The 15,479-nt window shown below is 39.0% G+C and overlaps 1 long non-coding RNA gene across 8 annotated transcripts in view; it reads right to left on the bottom strand.

Annotated features, from left to right (window-relative positions):
• LOC114015116 (uncharacterized) overlaps positions 1–14,529 on the bottom strand; it is a 57,360-nt gene extending 42,831 nt beyond the window's left edge. For all 8 annotated transcript variants that reach the window (XR_008735009.1, XR_008735010.1, XR_008735011.1 and 5 more), the window contains exon 1: positions 14,213–14,529. This is a non-coding gene — a long non-coding RNA (uncharacterized LOC114015116). The remainder of the gene's footprint in view (positions 1–14,212) is intronic.
• Positions 14,530–15,479: the final 950 nt, after the last annotated feature.

Here is a 15,479-nt window from a genome sequence, read left to right on the forward strand (position 1 = left end):
TACTCATGTCTGTTGTCTGAACCTCGAACTTTGGGAAATACCATTGCTGCACAGGAAAGGAAAGAAAATACATTTCTAAGATACCAGCTCTACCAATGCTCCCTAAATTACTCATTTTCTTTCTAGCCCCATGAACAGTGAATAAATGTCAAATCTTTAATGAGGGCAGAGCAGGGAAGGGTCAGTGATGTGCATGATACTTGCCATTTCAGAATAATTGCCTAAAAGTGGAGAGTTACTTTCCAAAAACCTTGTGTCAGGTGCTGAAGGTCAGGAGAAGACTGGAATGTAAATCTTCTCTCAGAGCTTCACAGTTGTTGGCTACAGAGAGAGATTCTTAATCCCTGAGACATCTGATTCTCTCCATCTACCACAGAGACAGCACCATTGTCATGTGTGGGGGAAAGCCAGGCAGCTGGTTCAGCATTAGCTCTACAGCACCTGACTTCTAGGTTTTTAACTGCTTGATTCCAAATTTCATGTTTGTTGAAATATTATTGAGTTATATAGTGAATATACATATACAGTATCTACCTGTAGTGTATATATTGTGGTTTTATATATACAGTGTGTATCTATAAATAATACGCTTACATATTGTGTATATGAAAAGAAAAAGAGAGAGAGAGCTATATAGCAACAATTGCGTATATATTAATGATGATGTAATGGGTTACAGCCTACTTTGATTTGCTTTGTTGATGTATTCAATTTTTAGCATGTGAGACAAAGCAACTGTAATTTTCTTAGATTCCAAAAAGCTTGTAAGTCAGAAAACAAGGCTTTGGAAGTCAAGACACCATCTTAAGTGCATCTGTCTCTAAAACTCAGACCAGATTTCTACCTCCTGCTGAGTGTACCATCCCTGATAGAAGGGCTTCTTTTTAGCATCAAGCTCATTATTTCTTCATAGTGTTTACATGTTCAGAACTGTTCTTTCCACTTTCCATTTCTAGACAGTCCTGAGTGGGAACTTTGACAAGACAGGCTCTTCTCAGATGGTCTTCAAGGTCTTCATCTGATCTCAGAGCTTCATGTTAGCTTGTCTGAGTTGGCTGGAGTGCTTTCCAAAATGGTGCATAATTCTCTGAAGTTCATATATTTTGGTCTGTCTGTAAACTTACATTGCAATCAACACTGCAATATTAGAGTTCTGAGCCACCAACAGCTAACGGTCAGGGCAATAAATTGTCATACTATGACTTTATTATTGATTTTAGTAAAAACATGCGATACTGTGTAAACCAAACAATACTGGTCTACACAGGACACAAAAACGTTATTCTGCTTCTGCATGTAAAGCATTAGTTACATCTTATTGAAATGTCCTATCTGTAGGATTATCCTTGATTTAAAAGTGATGAGATGGAAAACAAACAAGCAATGCAAACGTCCAATAGGAAAATTGTGTTAGTGAAGTGTATGATGGTTTATTAGTGCTATTACGGTCTCTAGCAGAACCTAACCTTTGCTTTTATAACTTTAAAAGACATAGTCCTGTGTTTAAAAACTAAGATGTGCTGGCCACCTCTTATTTGCAGTCCCTCAATTATTTACTTTGCAATAGCCTTGAGAATATCAACACACTTGGAGTCTACAGTGATACAACCAAGGACAACCATTGGTCCCATTTTTTGGAAGTACCCATGGACAGTAGCTTCTAGTTGTGAGTAAGGGGCCCGTGATGTGGATCAAGATAAGTGCAAAGAAGTCTACAAAGCTTCTATCAATCTTTTTGTTTGGAGGAAATATTTCTATCATGGCTTTTCAATGCACGGAATAAAACATTTTCACCAGCTTAGTCCAAAAGGCATTAGAGTGCTAAATCAGGTGGTGAGGCTGGGGTTCCATCTGGTTAACCAGATTTGTTTCTCTAACAGCAAGGCTAGATGTAGGAACCACTAAACTGAAACCTGTGACAGGTTTGACTGTATGTATGTATTTGTATGTCTTAGGGTTGGGTTTTTTTGCTTTGTTTTGTGGTATCGTGGAGGTTTTTTAGCAGACCAGAGTAGATCAGCTCTGATGCTTCCTTTTGTCCTTAAAAACTCTCTGCTTCTTCCTTCCTGTCTTTTTGGAAGATATTGGTAATGTTTGCCTTTCTTAAGTAATTAGACACCACCCTCAGCTGCTATAACTCTTCAAAGATTATAGAGCATGACCTGGCACTACCAGTTCCTTCAGAACCCTGATGATGTTCACTAGTTACAAAACAGAAGAACCCTGTTAAAAGTAACAGTGTCTGTGATTGGATGCTCCAATTTAGAGATATCTCTTGGATGTTGTGTATCTTTACTCCAAGCTTGTGGGGACCTATGATTGGCACTTCAATGTTTTCTCAGAATGTAAAACTCAGTAAATGGATGTTGAAATAAACCAGATATTAATATTTGAATGAAAGAAATTGAAGTGTTGTGTGACTTGCAAACCTCACAGAAGTGACGTCAATGCACTTGAAATGGTGCATTGCCCACAGCAAACCCTGGCCTGGTTTTAAGATATATCGGGATGTGCATTGAAGAGAACTACTAAGGGAACGATTACTTGAGTCCTCAGCCCAGGGCCTGTGACAAGGGTTAATTAAAATTAAGGAGGCAGATTTTACTTATCTGGGAGACAGCTATTCAGTGTGACTATATTAAAATACACTAATGTGACCACAAGTGTTCTCAATGTGCTAAAAATACTAGTCAGTGGTCTAGATCAAAGTGTGGTCAAAAGCAAGAAACTGGCTGGTATTCAGAACATCCCATTTTGTGCATATCATAAGTGAGATAAACCTGATCTTAGAAGAACTGGCCTCAGTTTTGTTCCAGATGTATATCTTTCACCCCCCCCACCCCCCCTCCCCAGACCTGTTGAGATTTTTCACTTAACTTTCTTAGTTAAATCTGAAAATTAACTGGAACAAGTCCAGGCCACCTGTGACACCATGGGAAGTTATTGGGGCTGTGTTCACTTGTCATCTGTATTACTTTGTGTTTCTCAGCACTCCATTTTCCTATCTGTGAAATGAAAGTAATATTTGCATAGCTTCTAAGGTGTTTGATGCTATGCAGGCAAAAAGTGCAGTGCTGTCAAATGTTGTGACTGTACAGTAATTTTTATGCTTGTGGAACAATGACTACATAAAAATTTAGAACCTTGCCATCACTATACAAGATAATAGGTATGAAGCACAATGAATATCAACCACTTGTTTGGCTGCCTGATAGAACCCTTGCTAATTTAGCAGTTCAGATAATCTAATATCTAAATATTCCCCTTTGGGCAGATACCAAGCATGTTTTGTCTATTGCTTTTTTGCAGAAATTAACACTGGACTGTTAAAATAATTGATTTCTAATGAAATCTGATTGAATTTATGTTGATTGTTTTTCTTATTTTTTACAAAGAATGAAGGAGTAAGCACGTGTTCTACTGTCTTCTAGTATTGTTTCTTATGCTCACAGTTTAAACCCTTTGTCAGAAAGATTGACTGGTCAGGAGAATGATGAAAGGAAAGGACTGAAAGATTACCTTGTAATAAATTCTTGAACTAAGGTTTCATTCTTAGCAGTACTCAGTGAATCAATTGCACCTTTTTTCTTTACCTGAAAAATAAGGCTAAGCAGTATTTTACTATCTTACAAGTATATTGGGAAAATTAAATAATTATTAGTTTTTCAAAAGCTCTATTATTTTTTTTAGTTAGAACACTTCAAATTGCAAAGCTCTGTATTCTCATAATCATTATTTATGGTGAAGGGATTCTTAAATTTTAGATATCCTGTTGCTACGTGTCTTTTCTAGTTTTGGTTGTCTCTAAATTTCCTGAACATATAGGGGCAGGTCTGTGCAAGTTGTATGAATACCTATAGTTCTGTTGTGATGTAAATAAAACCCAGGTATTGTGATATAAGACGTGACCACTTCCATGTATTTTGCACTTTTGCATTTCTAGAAGCTTGTTATCTACTGGAGGAGACGACATTTTATGTTCATTTTAGATGTAGCATGTTACATGTTACAGAGGAGAGGCATGTGCTGTGCCTTTGCATAAGGTATTTGTTTTCTTGTCTCCTTTTTTTTTATTATTATTATTTTTGGTTTATCCCGTAAGAGTCATTCAGGGTACGAAAATAAAAATACAGTTCTTTGTTTATGGCAAACACAGCATTAATCTGTATCTTTTTCCTTTGTATTTTCTTTCTGATCTTCCAGTAAGCAGAGCAATTTCCTTGCTAATTCATTGAAGGCTGCTTTTGTGAGTCTGTCTGAACACCCAGTAGAATAGGAAAATTTGCAAACATAAAAATGCAGAAGTGTTTCCTACACTAGCAATTTAGAAAGATAAAGTAGGCATCTCCAGCAGAAAGGTTACATCATGTGTAAGAATGTAACAGAGGCTGAGCAAGGATCCTCTTGCTGCTCAGAGGGGGAATTGAGGGCAAGGTCACACATGCCCTTTTGGCTGGATCCTTCCTCCACATTAAAACCTTTCCTTCTTCCCTTCAATTCTTGTAGTTCTCTGATGAATTATTGGGTGCTAATTTTTATCCTTTTCTAGTCAGTGACTATTTCTATGGCTGGCTTTTGCTGATCTTCATGGTTTTGCCTTACGGGAGTAGGTGAGTCAACAGGAATCTGTTCATCTGGTGTACCTGCGAGTGAGGAGAACGACTGAGCAAGCTGCCATCATGGGGCAGAGACTCATCATACAAGCTGATACTGAGGCCTCAGTACAGCATGACCCAAGTCGTGGTACCTGACCCTGCAACATGCAAATCATCCACCAAGAGGCACGAGTTTGCACTGCTTTTTCTACCACTTAACACCTATGTACTAACAGCAAAAGGCAGTAACCTTACAGATGAATCAGGATTCTCTATTACCATACTGTAGGTGTAGAGGCAAATTCTGCTTAATTTGGTACCCGTGTCCTCATATACTTGCAGACACTTCTTATTCACCTGCTCTTTTGGTGGTTTCTCTGCAGGTTTATTTTTCCTTTTGCTCCAGGCACTGATGATTGATTCATAAAGCACAGAGCTGTGCTTTGCAAGGTCAGCATCAGCAATGTTATTACTGTGTGCATAGTTTATAACCCAAATAAACTTATTTTAAACATTAAACACAGAAGGATACAAAGTCTGTTAATTGGAAACCCCCATGTCTCTCTCTTTTCTTTCTTTTTTTTTTTTTTTTTAATGTATTACTAAAATGCAAGCGTTCTTTCTTGTATAAACTGAGAGGCAAATTTTATTTGCATTGTGCCTTCACTAATGGTTTATGACCAGTTAAGCTGAGTCATGACTGATAATGCATGTTTTTTGTAGGAGTTAAGATCTTCTCACGCTCAGAGGCCAGCAGAAGAATTTGGGAAAACATGGTTGAAGATCCAGAACGTTTGTGAAGTAACATGGAAGAAAAGCTGTTCTGGAAATGTGTCAGCTTGGTTCTCAGTAATGGGTTGGTTTTTAACTCTCTGTGAACAGGGTTTAACTGGCACAGTACATGTCATGCAATCTACTCAAACATCAGGGGACTCACCTGTGCCATTGAATTTGGTCTCCCTCACTGGACTAAGTAGAATATCTTATTCTGTAAAGTGTCCAAGAATTTAATTATCCATTCAAGGTCAGAATAATTTGATTCAGTTATGATTTCCTGACCTGCTAACCAATGGCCACTTCTCTCTCCTCTGTCTAAGGGTATTCTAGGGAGAAAATCTGAAATGTTCAGGGGAAGAATAACACACCTTTGCCACTTAGCTTCTAAAGGAAGACAGTAGATCTGGTGATCTTAGTCTGTACTGGGTGAGAAGGAAGATGCTTATTCCGGTGAGCCAAAGGATTGCACTTAGCAGCATAATCCACAAGGCGACCAGACAACCTGCTCAGATTTCTCATGGAAATTAGAAAGTCCTGATAGATCCCTATCTCCATGACATATATAAATAGCCTTTTCTGAATTATGTATTCCATGTTTTGCCTTGGACATGTTGAAAAAGAGAAGTGTGTGTAAGCACAATAAAGAAGGGGAAGGAAACTTGACAAGAAAGTAGGGAATGAAGCAAAGACTGCATTATCAGAATAAAAAGAATAACACAGTAAAACCCAAGATGTGTATATGTGAAGATGCAAATTCGTATCTGAATGTCTAAAGCAGGTGATTAAACAGGAGCATGAAGTGAACAAAGTGCAAGTGAGAAAGTCAAAAGGTTATGCAGAGTAAGTTTTAAAGAGCTGTTTCAATATTTTTATATTATACCAACTCTTTCTGCACAAAATATTGTTTCATTAAATCTGATTTCAGCTCAATGATTTGATTTTTAAGTATGGGAATGAAAATGACAATTTTTTTTTTCAGGTTTCATTTTACTTTAAACAAATAGCAAGTGTTGTAAAAATACACGTATTCAATTTTGAGGGAAACAAAATATGACACTTTTTTCAATTTAATTGAAAATACAAACATTTGTTGTTTGGAAACTTTGGAAGCCAGATCGCAGTATTTTGCAAAATTGTAGAACACACTGTGTTTGGTACGGTGGGTTGGTTTTTTTCTCCAACTTGAAAGAAAAGTAATTCTGCAATATATATTTCTCCAGCCAAAATACATTTATTTTAAAATGCACAGTGCCTCAGCTACCACAATCACTGCGAGGCTGAGCACTTTCCACTCGCTGCTCTGCAACCTGTCTTTGCTCAAAGCTCACTGTAACTGTTCACCTGGGCTTCTGTGGCTGGGCTTTCCTGTGTTGCCAGGGTAGTATTTTTTCCCTTTCTGTTTCATTCTGTTAGTCTCACAAGGTTTACCTCATGGCCTTGTACCTGCAAACCCACGTACTGATCATATATATGGTTCTTATGGAATGCAATTGCCATTGGCATGCAGAATCACCCTTCCTACCCTTTTTCTACAGGGCATCTTATAGCTTTTAGTTTATATTAGGGAAACCCAAAACTTAGAGCATAGCAAAGTAAACCGTGGTTATCTAGATACTCGGACAGGATTATCCAATGAAACACATGCACAAAAGTGTCATCCATGTGCAATGCCTGTGCCCAGCTAAGTGTGCTACAGTCAGTATAAAGAGAATCGTGAATGGGAACATCCCATAGGAACTGTAGCAGATCCTGATGGAAAGTACAAAGTCCTGGGGGACAAGGATGTCAATGGCTAACATCGCTATCATAACCTGCTGTACTGGAGAGACTGCAGAGGGGGGTGTTCATCTGGCAATGACTCCCAGCCAGTCACAGGGACAGCTTTTCCTTTTCCTTTCCTTTACTTTCTTTTTAACTTGTCTTGCCTTGCCTTCCCTTTTCCCTTGCCTTCCCTTTCTTTTCCCTTGCCTTCCCTTCCCTTCCTTTCTCCTTCCCTCTCTCTCTTTTCCCATTGTTTTTAATAACTTTGGTAACTTTGAAGTTGGTGTAACTTCATTTCCAGCCCACTAATAAAGACTGCATTAAGCCTCTCTCAATATCCTTCATGCAACATATTTTGGACAACTGTAGTATTCAGTATAGGTTGACTGTTGGTAAATGTGATTTGTTGCAAGGCCCACTTACTCTGAGCAAGACAAACACACCTCTCCCAAGCTCTTCCTCACTTGAACAAAAAAAGGGTTTTCTTCTTGCAGGGTATCAAAAGAACCCAAAAATTTATCTATGTCCTTATGTGGGTTCTGTCTCATGCATTTCTGTTGTTTTCTTCCTACACAGAGTGAATTTCAACTTGAGAGGATTGGGCAAACCTGCACAGTCACAGTATCGATTGCCAAGATTGCCAGGAAAGATCAAAGCTGAAACAGAAAGCCAAAAACACAAGATGTTTCTCACACTCCCCTCATCACTGTTTGCTTGCTCACCTATGTACATTTCTACAATACCTTCAGGTTTAAACACCTTTTGCATAAAGTACTCCATCCAGGTCCTCTGACAGTGTTAATATACTCCTTGGCTAATACTGACTAATATATAACTGGTTAAAGGCAATGGAAAGAGTATGGTAGTTGTTGACTAGAGTCATGTTTTGCGTTATGTGCAAATGGATTTCACTTGGTTTATGGTGACCACCTAAAGAGTTTATGTGACCTATTTATGGGAAACTGCATCACCCTAATTCTGTGAAAGACACCCCTACGTACTGCTGGTGGAGTGGAAAGGATTGATCAACATCTTGAAGTGCATCCATCTCTCTGCACAAAGGCTGCAGAGGGAGCCTAAATGACTAATATGTCTGCTAGGCACTAAATTTTTAAATGGCTAAAAGTAGGTAAGATGAATCCTGACCTAAGTGCTCTGCTCCTCTTTGTTGTCTGCTTCTTCCAACAGCGCTCCTGCTCTTGCCTTATCTAAAGAGCATGTAGCAGCACCATGTCCTGGCAAAGCACTTGCTTTTGCTTTCCTTGAAATCAGTGGCAGTTTTTGATTGCTTTACATAACTGCAGAATAAAGCCTAATAACCCTTCTTTTTGATAAAAATGCAAGTATTAAATAGCAAAGACAGACTGTTATCCCAGCAGCAGAGCACATTAAAGGACAGCCCTTCGATCTCCCTGTGCTTCTTCGGGCTGCCCAATTCTCTCCCCACCCCAGCTGGTGCAGGAGATCACACAGAGTAATTATGCACATTTGTTTATTTCCACTTCTTAATCTAACCAAAAATTGATCACTCTTAAAAAGTAGTTACCACCCCGGGGATGGAAATGGAGCTGCATTTTCCTCCTGATTGGGTACACCTCATTAGGTTGACAACAGCCTTCGGCTGAACTCCCTGCCAGGGTAATTGGTAGTGACAGTAGTATTGTTTTGCCACATAGCACTCACCATTGGCAGGAGCAGCCAGATCAGAGAAACATGCAGGAGGAGGTGAATCAAAAAGATTACAGAGATGTCACGAGATTAGTAATTAAGTAAGACCTCCAGAAAGGCGCGTCTTAATTTTATTAAGAGCTGTTGAGGACAATTATCTGTTTTAAGTAAGAGATGACTGAGCATATAATTATGAATTGCCAGTTAACAGAATTAGCAGCAGACCACAGAAACTTCCAATACTGGCTGCAAACAGAGCTCAATGGAAGAGACAAACTGATCTTCCTTTTATTTTCCTCCTGCTCCAGCGCCTGGAGCCACCCCTGCCCCTGCCCTGGCCTGGGGGCTGCAGGGCTGGTGCTCTAACATAAGCTCACCCCTTTCTCTGGCTGCAGGTGGTTGTGCAGGTTTTTTTCCCCTTCTGAAATAGGTTATCCCAGAAGCACTACCAGTGTCACTGCTGGGCTCAGCCTTGGCCACTGGCAGGTCCGTCTTGGAGCCGGCTGGCATCGGCTCCATCGGACGTGAGGGAAGCTTCTAGGAGCTTCTTACAGAAGTCCCCCCTCTAGCACCACCACTACCAAAGCTTTGCCATACAAATCCAATACATGGTGACTTCAGCCAGCCCTGTTAGACCTGTTAAACAGAGTCTATAGTGAAACCAAAGCGTGTTGTATTTAGCTTACAATGACACAGCTACTGTGAAACCACTACTCAAGCTGTCAGAGGTGATACGGCAAGGCTGGATGGACATTGCTCTGATCCAGTCTGATGTCTGCTGTACTGCGTAGGCAATCCCATTTGACCTTACTTGTGCCACTTACATATGAACTTGGTGCCATGTGGGCAATTAAAAGACCACAACAGGCCAAGTGTTCGCTTATTTCCATAAACAGGGGAGATTTTCTCAAAAAAATGTGTTGTTTAATTTACAAGCAGAGGTGTCAGGTGTGATCAGAATCCAGGAATATTTTGATCATATTTTCCGGGATTATTCTAAAAATTTGGCTTTAATGTGGTAACAGATTTTTCTCCAAATTTATAAATTAATACAGTTAACAATTATATTGCAGTAATGCGTTGTACCACTACAAGAGCCCTTACAGAAGTAAAACAGAAGACAATGGCTGTCACAAGGATCATAAAATCTGAATATCATAGACGTAAAAGATTTGCCTGCACAACTTTTTACTACTTTAATTATATTAGATACAGAGCTGTTCAAACAATGTGTGGACCAGCCAAAACATATGCTAAATATATTGTTTCTATTATGCTTTGCAGCGTAAACAAACCACATAGCACAGCATGCTGTCTGCCAAAAGCTGTCATGTGGCTAATACAGTCTTGAGGGACATATAAAAATAGAGCTTTTGGAAGTATGGTATTTTTTATGTCAAAGATAATAGGATTGAAACAAATAAGATTGATTAGCCATATATAAGTCTTTATTAATATTCCATAGGAAGTGGATTTCTTGTTTATGAAAATTTAATACTGAAAAAAAACCCCCACCATTCCTTTCCAACTGGAATACTAGTAATAAATATATATTACTTTATTTTTTGTTCTTGAATTTTATTTTGTTTCATTTAATAAAAGGAAAAACCCCACACCTTAAATGGAAAACTATGACTTTTATTTCTGAAAAGGAGCTGAAATGTTCTGTTCTGACAGTTCTGTAACATTTTCCTGAAAAATTGTGTAAATAACTCAGGAGGAATGGCCTACTCACTTATATTATTTTTCAATTTTGTTAATCAGTAATTTCTGACAAGAAGTGTCAAGAATATCCTCTCAGTTCTAGTCAATACCTTTCAGTTCTAGTCAATATATTGTATATAATCTATGATAATTCCATTATCTTTAATTGCTTGTATTTTTTCTACTGTAAAAGAGCTCAGTATCATGTCTCTCAAAATTTCCTTGAAACTGTGTAAATCATTTAACCTTCCTGACATAACAGTGACATATCTTCTCTGATAAAAGTGTATTTTTGCCCAAAATCTGGAAAGAAAAGGCATTTCTACTTCTTTTTTTTATGACATTTTCTGAATCTTTAGTCTCTCCTTTGGTCTGTTGTGTTTCTGTTGTCTTTTTTTTATTTTCATTTGTTCCAACCTTGCTCCATTCTCCTGCATGGCACCAGCTTCCCTGTTCCTCCTCCTTTGTTCCCAAACATTAGAAATGCAAGGAGAGCCTTAACTTTAAAATAATTGAACTGTAGGTACAAGTAACATGGAAAAGTGCCCTCTACGTATTATTTGAGGATGCATGTACAGGGCTTGACTTTTGTTGGAATGGTACATTTCAGTCTCTAAACTAAACATGGGGACCAACATGTTTATTAGATAAGCATTGCTTGACTCTTCCCTTATGTTTTACAGTGTGCTTCGTTCACAAGGAAAAGGGGACACCTTTAAGGCAGAGTGAGCAGCTGTTTTGCAAAGGAACAAGCAAAGATTATCTCTACTAAAGGGGCATTATATAGATGTAAAAGACATAAGTAAGTACATCTACTGCCTCACAAATTCGAGTGCTGGGCAGCCATGGTGAATAAAGACAGCTAGTTTCAGGACAGTCTCTCAGAGAGCAATACGTATGTAGAAACCAATCAAAATAGTGATGAACTGGACAAAAAGGACCGGCTCCTGACACTTTAACAACAGGCTTCTCTACAGTTTTTTTGTTGTTGTTGTTGTTGTTGCTGTCATGCCAAGGTAACCACCTAGGGAAGTCAAGAAGGAAACAGAGATTTGTCTCCTTCAGAGATGTGATGGGAATCGTGCTTAAGGACATATTGCCATAGATTTGCCCATTTCCCTTATGTGTCTTCCTCTCTGTAAAGCAACTATGAATCCAGTGCTATTCATACTGATTGCTTTGCCTGCCTGTGTCTCCCTGACTTCAGAAAATCCTGCATGGAGCTTTTGGTACCTGCCCTGATTTTTTTTTTTCTTTGTGCTGGGGTTATCAAAAGAAAGACTGCCTGCCAAAGTGTCATATCTCATTTAAGGGGTGTTTCTGTTACCTGACTTTAGAAGCTGTTCTTGTTAACTGCCTTTCCCTAGCATGTGAGAAAGGCAGCTCTTTCTTCTAAGCCATATTTCACATGGGATAAACCTATGTCACACAAACAGCAAAAAGGGATTTGCCTATGCTGTGTCTTTAATCCAATCTAATTCAGAGCAGATGGCTCTGAGAGCTGTGCACCGGGGCACCTGCAGTACAAGCCCATCCCTCCCCATGCCAGCACCTGCTCCATCAGCAGGGAGGTCCTCAGCTACCCATGCAACCAGGGGGTGGGAGGCTCATCTGCTTTGTCCCCCACTTTGCAAGACTCATAAGCGTCTTTTCATATGCCTGCCTTATCTTATTATTTGTAATCTTCTGGAAGAGGTTAGTTAACCTTAAACCTTTTTCTGTCCCTTAAAAACCTGTGACCTGGAGGATGCGGAGGAGGAATGCTATCCAGTTAGTGGCTTAGGGTGCACTGAGGCTGGAGCACTCAGCAAGGCAAGGACCTGCAGGTGCCACATGTGACACTCAGCTGAGAGGCAAAATCAAATCAATGGTGAGAAGCAATGGGTTAATTTACTGTTTTCCTTTTTCAGAATTAGATTAAGCACAACACGCTTGGAAAATACCCAGTGGTGGGTTTCCCTAGCAGGCCCTGACAAGGAGTGACTGCCCTAGTGGGTCTCCTGAAATCTCTAGTTTCAGTATCCTATAGCTGGCTGTCAACTCTGCCAGATGCTGTAATAGACAAAGTCAACAGGCTGCACATAAACTAAACTTTATTCTGGAGAAAGGATGCGGTTTCCATCTGACCTAGTCTGGTACACAGAGTGGATGACCTTAAGTTTTCAAAAATAATGAGCAAGACTCACTCCAACTTAATCACAAGATATCACGGTGCCAAAATGATAAATTTGGCATCTGAAATATCTTCTGATTTTCAAATTTAGTCAAGAGGTTTTTTGCTTCAGTCAAGGAGGGCTAAAAACTTATTTTTTTAATGGAAGCTGACAATCTGTCAGAAGAATAAGTATAGGACCTTTATGAAACACACCAAATATAGCAGCATCGTGATAAAAATCACTGACACTGGATCCAGTTTTTGCCCTGAAACATGCAGAGTGACAGCCCTTAGAAATTTTATGCCAGCAAGAGTAGCTGCAGATCCTATCGTTATTTACCTAAATGAAACATATAATCCTTTTACTGAAACATTTACAGCTAGAAATAAGCCCTAATAACTTAGTGGATTCAGCCCAAGTACTTATTCTGTCCCTATCTGAACAGCTCATAAAATTAAATATGCTAAGAATTTCAAGGTCACTGCCTGTTAGCAGTAATTAAGGTAGTCTCTCTTTTTCATGAAGAACTGATTTCTTTCTTTTTTTTTTTTTAACACATTGTTCTGCTCTTGGTTATGCATGTGGTTGGTCAATGCTAAAAGATTATGGGATGATTGTGTTGAAAGACACCAGATTTGAATATGAAATCAGGATAATTTGTGATTTAGGTCATTAATTGTTCAGAGTAAGGTCATCTATTCCACAAAATTTAAGTGTGCTTATGTCTGTCTTAGAGGGAAAAAAAAATCTCTTGATCCAGTTGAACAGAAATGTTAACAGTGGCCAAAGGCTAGGGAAGGCAAGACAGGTTTTTTTAAGTGTCCTATTTCTATAGCAATGAGGATGTGAAAAATGAGATCAGGAGACAAATACACATGAAGAATGAGATGTCTAAAGTGTTAGACACATTGTGGATCACTTCCTGAATTTGGAGATTTGAAAAGCAAAATCAATAATCTAGATCATTTTGTAAATTTTATTATCTTATCAGTTAGAGGGGCAAAGGCGCAAAGGGGCAAAGGCAAAGGCAAAGATTCAAATTCCTGGAAACTCAGCAAATCCACCTTTCTTTATGCTAGGGAGCCAGCCCCCACCGCTCCACTGTGAGGTAATATTCAAGTTATTGTATTAGACAAACCTACTTTGCTTTGCTTGATTCAGAGATCAAAGCAAGGAGTACAATTCTTTGGTGTTTAATACATAAATCCCTCCCACTTAGAGGCATCCAGTTAGAAGAATATATTGCCCATATATATGTCTAAGTACACATAAATTTAAGAGATTACACTTCCCTCACATGGCAGATGGAATGAAGAGCAGAATATCACATTAAAAGGTATATCTAAGAAAAGGAGAAACAACTTTGAATTAAATATTTGGATTAAATATTCAAATTACAGTGCACCAGGTGGAGATGAATTTAGAGATCCAGCACTGATGCAGTGGATTTATTGCTATTGAGTTTAATTTTTCTCTTCTGCCCCACAGTGTGGAAGTGAAGAAACTAATGGGAAAAATCACATAAACAAAGCCTGACACAGACAGACTTACCTGTACCTCTGTAAAATTCTCTTTAAAGCTGAAAAGAATGTAACATGGGTAGGTGCTTCATGGCTGCATAGCAGGAAAGCTATTAGGGAGCAGCTGTCCTAAAAGGCACTCCTGATTCTCAAGTCACTCCATTCCCATTGAACTCCCCAATCCCTTTTTTCAGCATCTTGGACAGGCAGTGGAGGGAGCTGCAGTGAGGAGCCTGCCAGGAGCCCTGCCAACTGCAGGTGTGTGATGACATGTGGTAACAGGGGTGTGTGAGATGTGAAGGTGAAGACACCTGTGCAAAGTACCACTGCTGCACCCATGAGTCAACAAGCTCGCTTCTCCTGCCCCACCTCTTGTTTTCCTGTCTCAGACTGATCTGACTCACACTGGTCATGCAGCAAAAGTAGGATTCTGATCCCTGAAGGTTTTTATATACTCTGTCACCATGGAACCGAAGAAGGAAAAGATACCTAAAGGGCTGTTGGAGTAGCGTCTGAAGTTCTTGTCTCTTTGCATGCATCTAGTGGGAATGAAGTGTATGTGTAATAAAGAAGTAGTGATGAATACAGTCCCTGATATTAAGGAAGGATCAGTGCAATCAAACAGACAGCTGTTAGTGCAGTGTGTCTGCATTCAGCCTCTCACCTCTCACACTGTCCCCTTCTGTGACCATGGCCATTTTACTTTTCTTTGGTGCAGAAAAATGAAAATTCCATGGAAATACTTTAAAAGACTGGCACTGGAGACTGACAGAATTATTATATATGTGTGTGTGTGTGTGTGTGTGTGTGTGTGTAGATACATCCATATGAATGCACACATTAGTTTTATTTATCAGAGTTGGTTTTATTCCAGACATTCCAAGTATATGCATAGTCAAAGAAAGCAAACAAAAACCTGTACATATGTAAAAAACCTGTAAAACCTACATAAAGCATATCCTAAAATGAAAGTAGTGGTTTGAAATCTCCCTTGGAACTAAGAGAATATTTGCACTGTCAGTTTTTGAATCAATACAGACCTGTGTGGTCTGTGAGGTTTCAGTCTTAGAGAATATATAGTCTTATAAACATACCTACCAGAGGTAAGAAACATAATAAATTGAAACAGAAAATTGGTATGTGTATGAAAGAAAAGGGAAGAGAGATCAACGAAGAGGTGATGGCATATTTCATTTCTGCCAGTTCTTACTGTAAGCTTAAGGAAATACCCAAATCATAGAATTATATAATTATAGAATGATTTAATTTGGAAAAGATCTTTGAGATTACCAAGTCAT

This window comes from Falco cherrug, chromosome 13, assembly GCF_023634085.1.
Source record: "Falco cherrug isolate bFalChe1 chromosome 13, bFalChe1.pri, whole genome shotgun sequence".
NCBI lineage: Eukaryota > Metazoa > Chordata > Aves > Falconiformes > Falconidae > Falco > Falco cherrug.